The sequence below is a fragment of the Podarcis erhardii genome (assembly GCF_964252035.2).
Source record: "Podarcis erhardii genome assembly, chromosome: 11".
NCBI lineage: Eukaryota > Metazoa > Chordata > Lepidosauria > Squamata > Lacertidae > Podarcis > Podarcis erhardii.
In genome coordinates, this window is record NC_138501.1 from 30,232,635 (window position 1) to 30,240,219 (window position 7,585).

At 45.2% G+C, this 7,585-nt stretch overlaps 1 long non-coding RNA gene across 1 annotated transcript; it reads left to right on the top strand.

Moving 5' to 3' along the window:
- The first annotated feature begins 3,271 nt into the window (after positions 1-3,271).
- LOC309352296 lies at positions 3,272-7,376 on the top strand. The gene is made up of 3 exons (XR_014161235.1): positions 3,272-3,840; positions 6,632-6,758; positions 7,091-7,376. It is a non-coding gene; the product is annotated as an uncharacterized lncRNA (long non-coding RNA).
- Positions 7,377-7,585: the final 209 nt, after the last annotated feature.

Here is a 7,585-nt window from a genome sequence, read left to right on the forward strand (position 1 = left end):
AAACGCCGGCTCCCTCAGCCAATAAAGCGAGATGAGCGTCGCAACCCCAGAGTCGGCCACGACTGGACCTAATGGTCAGGGGTCCCTTTACCTTTACCTTTACACACCTGCACAGGTTTTCCGAGCTTTGGCAAGGCAGTGTGAGGACTCAGGCAGGATCCTAGAACCCTCTCTTATCCTCCCCAAATCTGGGCAAGCCCATTCTAGGCTTTAGGAAGGAGATGGGAAGACTCTAGTACCCTGCCAGAATTCTTTCATTATTACATTTTCTGCTGAAACAGATCTGCCTGCTGTCAGGCGTCTGGAACTATTTACCACGGGAGTAAAGTTATTACTGGTAGTTGTTGAATTTTACTTAACTGTATGAATCTTTGCAACTTTGTCCATTACATGCCACTGTCATGGCATTCTCTGTATGTTTCATGTGTCGTATCAAGACACAGACATCTACATGCGCTGCTATGTCAACCAGGAAATGAACATGGCCATATCACTTGCCACTGGCTTTCTCAAAAGTGCTGGAATGACTGATGAACAAATATTTATATATAGCAAGTGATCTGTACATTCATGAAAGGTGGATTAAATTAGAATGCTTCTCTATTTTTGTTTCACTGTCTGTAATGTCTGCAATGTTTTTTGGCTTTTGTGCCCTAAGATGTTTTAGAAGGAAATTTGATTTTCTGGGCAGTTTGACCTTCACTCTAAATGCTTTTACTTATAAATGGAATGTGTTTCAGCTTCAGTATTTGACTCCTGCCATCGCACAGAAGAATTCAAGATTATTTTATGCTGGGTTGGTAAGCAAGGTAGGAATGGCAATACATACTAATGAAGCAGATTTTCCCAAAGCAAAGAAAGATTCAAAATGTGGTGAAAACAAAGGGGGGGAAGCAGTACCATGTTCCCTGCAGTTTTGCTTGCTCAAAAATGCTTGCAGTCCAGCTTTACTGAAATGCAAAACACACAGCTGTGTATTAAGGCCAATATCCCATTAAATCTGAGGTCTGCTAATATTTCACTTTATGCCTCATATATTTCAGGCGCATTATATTAATAGACAGGAAATGACTTGAAGGTAGCAATAAACCACCCCAGCGAATTATCAGCACTCTAATTTCCGTGAGATTCTTGCTTTATCTGTGAAGGAGGTAATACAATGGAATATTTACTAGTGTGGGGGCTGATAAATATAACACACAAGTCGCTTGTCTGCATATGCATCTGTCAGATTATTTATTCAATACACATTTCTATAATATGAATGTGCTCTGGGAAGCCATGGCATTTTGGATTGCTTTGAGACAGGGAGGCCTGAAGTAATCCCTGAGGAACACTATTTCAGTTCCTCCTCTAAAACTGGATTAAATGAATTACATTAATTATATGGAAGAAAATGATGAGGGCTGTGGCAAGTGAAGAGAACCAAGTTGCGTCAGCAGGTCTTCAATTAGTAAAACAACAGTGATCCAGTTTGGAAAGACCCCACATGACGATTCTGTACTGTACAATGATGGGAGATCTATGATCACAGATCATCTGCAACTTTTCTTTAAAATGTCAAAAAACTGCCCCAAGCAGTGCCTGGGGTAGGTGGGGTAAGGCTTCTTACTGTGTTATTCTCCTGATCTAAATTGCACCCCACCCCCCAGCTTCTGTGTCCTGTGGAGTGAAACATCCAGGAAACAAATAATTTCAGGGAGTGATTTAGATCAGGGAAATGGCATGGAATTTTTTTAAAAATAGCCATTCCTCCTCAGTGCAGCTTCTCTGATCAAATTAGCAGCTCCACACAATCCTGATCACACATCTCCATCATCCCATTTAGATGAGTCTTTCAAGACACAGGGTGTTTTCTCAATGGAAGCTAAGCACACCTTTTAAAATCTGAAAAGAATCCCTAGTGGATGTTGCTCATTGGGGGTTGACAGAAGGAAAGGGGACTTTTTTAAATAAAGGAGTGTATATTCTGGCTCATACCAGGCTTAGGACGGGGTGGAAATTTTTTTGACTCTGTGGGCCAAATCCTTCTCAAGATCAGCTTGTGGGCCAAATGTGACAGGTGGGTGGAGTTGCATACCTGTCAATTGCGTGACAGCATTATGACACCAGATGACTGACAGGTGGACAAAATCTCCCACCTGTCAAAATTCCTTGTGCAGGAACCACTCCACAAGGGACGTATGGCAGAAAGCTCTGGAAAATTGCTTGTTTCTCCCCTCCCTGCCATTGACGGGGAGAAAAGAAACAGGGCTTCTCCTGCTTTTGTTTGCAAAACATAAATTTGTTTCTCCCATCTCTGCCACTTGGAGGCTGGGAAGTGCATCAAATGCTTTCGGTTTTACTTCTGCAAACAGGAATCGAGTGCTTTATTTTTGATCCAGAAGTGTTTACGGAGGACTGGTATCTAGGCAGTGCCGGATTTCCGTATAAGCTAAGCAAGCTATAGTTTAGGGCCCCACTCTCTTGCCCCGCCCCCAGAATAAAGGAAAATAAACCTGGATGTACATTTCCAAAATATAAGATAAAAAACAAATAAAATAAAACCTACATATGGCAACAGTGTTTTGTATTGTGTAGGCTCCTATGATGTAAGTAATGGGCCCCACATGCTAGCCTGCTCCCTAAAATATCATTGGTTTGCTCATTTCTATATATAGGGTGCCTACATTCTGAATGGACTGGTAACAAATTACCATGTAGCATATATTCAACACACAAACACAGTGACAATTTGTTGTTGACAAAAAACAGCTGGACATATAAAGGGCCCCATTACCTTCAGTAGCTTAGGGCCTTATCAAACCTAAATCCGGCCCTGTATCTGGGGCATTAAGTCCTTTACTGATGTCACTGTACCTCTGAGTCAGCAACATACCACTGTGAACTGAGCTTTCAGTCGCACAAACCTCATATGACTCTTGGTCATGAAGTCATGAAGCTGTAGTGCAGAGAGAGGATGGATGGAGACCGACACCATCTCACTGCACTATAAGGCAGGATCCTTTATACCCAACCAGAAGAGCCAACAGGCACAACAACACACAGTGCACCAGCTGGGGAGTCTTGCTCATTTTTATTTGGAACATTTCCTAAATGCTTTAGATTCCAAAGAGTCTCAAAGCAATGCACTGAAAATTAAAATCAAATACAATATAACAGAGATTTAGAACATTGTACAAAGTAGAGGCATAGCACCATACGAAAGAATATCAAAACCATGCTCAAAATGGAAATAAATATCAAACGAGCAAACAAACACTCAAATCAGGGATAAATATTAACAATCAAATGGAAATCTTTTAAAATAACATCATATTATCGGATCAGTAACATTTACAATACCCTAACCAATCACTTTGTGAAACAAAGTCAGCTAACCAGATAACAAGTCATATAACCTTGGAACTGAAGTAAAGATAAATCAGTAATGTTTTCATTCTTGCCGTGCCTCACACATTGCACACACACCTCGGACCAGATTGGATTCCCACTCTGACCTCTCATGTTTGTTTGTTAGGTTGAAGGAAGCCCCTTTTCTTAGGGTGGCCACTTAGGCATTGCCAAACCAGAGGAAATGCAACATGGCACCGCTGTGCATAAAATTTGCACATGCTAATTCATATACTTAGATACAAATTTAGAAATAGTTAATATAATTTAAGTAGAATACAGTGTAGCTCACGGGTGGTCAACCTTTTTATATGTACCGCTCACTAATGCATCTTTCTTGATGGTAAAATTTCCTTACTGCCCACCAGTGCTCAATGGAAGGAGGATTCAGCTTGTGCCGTAGAACCCTCTACCGCCCACCTAGAATCCTGAAACGCCCACTAGTGGGTGGCAAGGACCAGATTGACAACCCCTGGTGTAGATCAAAATTACTAGAAAGCTTGCGACTGCTGTCCAGGAGCTCACTGGTGATGGGCAACTTAAAGACGGCCCTCCCTCTGGTTCGTTCTCTTTAGACCAAAATTGGGACTGGACTGTTCTTCAAACTGCCCTGTGTAAAGCAGGGCATATGGCGACCCTTCTCCCCTTCGACAGGATGCTACTGGTAGCTTCCCTTAACAAACTCAGCTGGGCTGCTGGCTAAATCTATTTATATCACATAACCCAGATGAGCCTTTAATCACCACATGGCAGGCACAGAGTGATTAAAGAGATGCTACAGTGTAGTTTCTCTCTGTGCTTTCTTGAGAAATGATTGTGAGTGAGGAACCTGGGGGTGGTAGTTATTCCAGATTAATTACCATGAATAGAAAAATGGCAGGTGTGCACCTGCACTTTCAGTCTCTGTCCGTCCTTTCACCACTGTCTGGGTTCAGAATCCGGGCTTTTAAAATATCTGTGTGTCCTACTCCTCATGTATTTTAATTGGTAGAAAAAACAAGTAAGGCAAATGCATACCCTTCAGCTGTCCCAATTAAATCAGGACATCCCGTTGTGGGAGCCTGTGCTCTCAAGAACACAGCACCCAAACACAAACATTTTTGGGCACCATGATATCACAGTCCCCCCTCAGGCACATCTTTTGCAAACTTGTGTGGGTCCCGTGATTCGTGCGGAAGCGCATCCCAGAAGATACATGCCCTGGTTTTCTGCAGAGACATTTTGGAGGCAGTGGCGTAGCGTGGGGGGTGCCAGGGGTGCCGGCCGCACCGGGCGCAACTTGGGCAGGGGCGCACTCGCACTAGCAGCTCTCTGCCCCTACTAAAATCCACTGGTTAGGGAGCCCGCGCTCGCTCGGCTTGGCGAGGAGGTCGCAGAAGGGGGAGAGCAAAGCCTTCTGCCGCTGGCAAAAAAAGGAGAGGAAGCCGGGCGGGCGGGCGGGCTGGCTGGCTCGCGGGGGTCTGGCTGCGCCTGCTGCTGCCGTTGCCGCTGCTGCCGGGCTTTGACAGCTTGGCGAAGCGGAGGGAGAGGTAATTGCGTCTCTCTTTCCACTGGCCGCCTGGGTAGTGAGCCGAGCGGAGCAGGGAGTCTGGCGAGGGGGCGGGAAGAGACTTTCCCCCCTTTTTCCCACCTCGCCTGGTCAAAAAGGAGAGCGGAGTCTCCTCAGGGTGCCCTCAGGCAGGGCAGGGCAAGGCAAGCAGAGCGAGGAGGAGAGAGAGGGGAAGGGGGGGGAGCAGCCAGGAAACGACGCGGTGTGGAGGGGGAATCAATTAAGGAGAGAAGCCTCGCTGCTGCTGCTGCTTGGGAGAGTAAATTACTGTACTTGCCTTGCCCCGGGTTAGGGGGCGCAAATTATTTGCCTTGCCCCGGGTTGGGGGGCGCAAATTACTTGCCTTGCCCCGGGTGCTGATAACCCACGCTACGCCGCTGTTTGGAGGGTATGCAAGCATGACGTTAACATATGAGAGTGCTGGAGGTGAAATAGTTAAACAAGTTACCCAATCAGAACCCAGGGGGGTGGAGTCAGAGGGACTATAAAACCAGCTATGAGAGGGGTGAAGGGGGAGTTCGTTGGGAGCTGGGTGGTTGGTTGGAGTGGGAGTGAATTGGGAGAGAGTCTGTGGTTAGGTTGAGTTAGTGTAGCGAAATAAGCTGAGTCAGGAACAGTTAGGGGCTAGGCAGACAAGTAAATATCTGAGAGGTGGTTTAGTGAGTGAGAGCAGGTAGCGGACATTATAGGTCTGGATAGGCACCCCATGATTGTAATTGACCGATACCGTTTATGAAACTACACGCTCGTTAAACTGCAATAAATATACAGAAGTTTGTGTTCCAATTTAATCCTGACTGGACTCAGTATTGTATCAGGTAGGGCCTGGGTGGTGGCAGCGAGAAATAAAGTGGTGGCACAGGGATCAATAGACGGTGAAACGTCCGGGGACCCTGTGTGATCGCCACAGCAAGTACCTCAGTTTACCTGGGGGACAATGTGTCCCATTGGTCCCCTAATATTCTTGCCTATTTCTGCAGTTACTCACAGTATAGCTTGACACAGCCCCTGAGCAGCAGGCAGCATTAAAAAGCACCCATTTCCCTGCGGACAAATACATTTAGCAAAACCAAAGCCACTTTACCAAGCTTGCTATTCTGTATAATAAGAGGGGATAGTATCTTCTTTCAACTTCCCTGTTATAGTCATATGAGGCAGTCCTGGGGAAAATCGAATGAAGCATCATGTAACCAGACAATAACAAGGGGGAAACAATTGCCAAGCATATTAATTGAAGATAGCGCAAGAAGTAATGAGCTTAAATTACAGGAAGGCAACTTCAAGGCCTGACCCCAGTCACTGCCAAGGAATTGCTGGAACTCATGTCCCTCAGGGCCACCTCCGGTACTCCAGATGCAATTGACTCCCCCCCCCCCCCGTTGTTGGGGTTTTTTTAAGCCAGCAAAAGGTTTAAGGCCCACGTTGCTCTTTGTTCCAGGCAAATGGGTCTGTTGCCTAGAAACCACAACATGCTCTTCCCTGATGCTTCCAACTCTAAAGAAGCAGCTGGGTTGGGGTTTATTTTGGTGGGGTGGGGGTGGGGAGAGATGTTCAGAGATGGCCCATTACATGCGCTTTGCACTGTTGCTTTAGAAGCAAGGCTATCATGAAAAGCCATTTTTTAAGTGCATGTTTCAGGAACTTTTCCTCCAGGGTCCCAAAACTAAATTGTAGCTATCCTCTTTCCAGCAGAATCCCATGGGGAATGCCAGCAGCGTAAGACAGCGAAGGAAGGTGTAAATTGGCACAAAGGTCCAATTTACAATCAACCAGCAAACTGCATCCCATAATTATTAGAGAGAACCTCTTTTCTCAGGTAACTAGAAAATGTGTTGGAGCTTCTAATTACTGAAGAGTGATGAAGCTCCGTTGCTTGAAAAATAGGTACTAGTAGTTAAATTCTTCACTTTCAATTAATTAATCATAAGAATATGTTGACATTTTCTTTCCAAATTGAAACTAACCTCCGATTATATGTAGCTACTTCTGTAAAGTATTGTGATTCTCCTTCCTGTTTACATCTCCTTCCTGTTTACATCTCACCTCACCTGGAAATGATTACAAGGATAGTGGGGGGAAGAGGGTTTACCCCAGTATATGCACTTTTATACACATTACTTAACTGGAAAACTGTGTTGCAAAATTCAGATATGCGCAAAAACTGAAGGATGGCGATGTTCCAGTTCGCATCTTGTCTCAGAAAGCACAGATTTGGTAGGTTCATGTTTAAATGCCCACAGAATTGAATAGGGCTCTCCAAGTGGAGAGATAACCAGAACATGTACCACTCTGGTGAGACTGAGCGCAGGCAAGTAGGGTCTCAGCCGGTGTACCAGATGGAGCTGGTAGACAGCTGCCCTGGACAGAGAATTGACCTGTGTCTCCATGGACAGCAGTGAGTCCAAAACCCCCATTAGCCAGGCTGATAGGAGATGCAGTCCAAAGCCTTAGGAGAGCACCAGGCTAGCGAGGGCTACAGGAAGAGGTATATTGTCTAAAGATTGGTTTTTTTAAAAAAAATGAAAGGGGGTGAGGAAGAGGCTATGTTGGGGTGGCGGAGTCTCATTAGAAAGGTATTTCATACCTCAGAGGCAGACTAAATGCCATGTGATGCAGCAGTTTCTATAGTGACTGTTCTCTTTC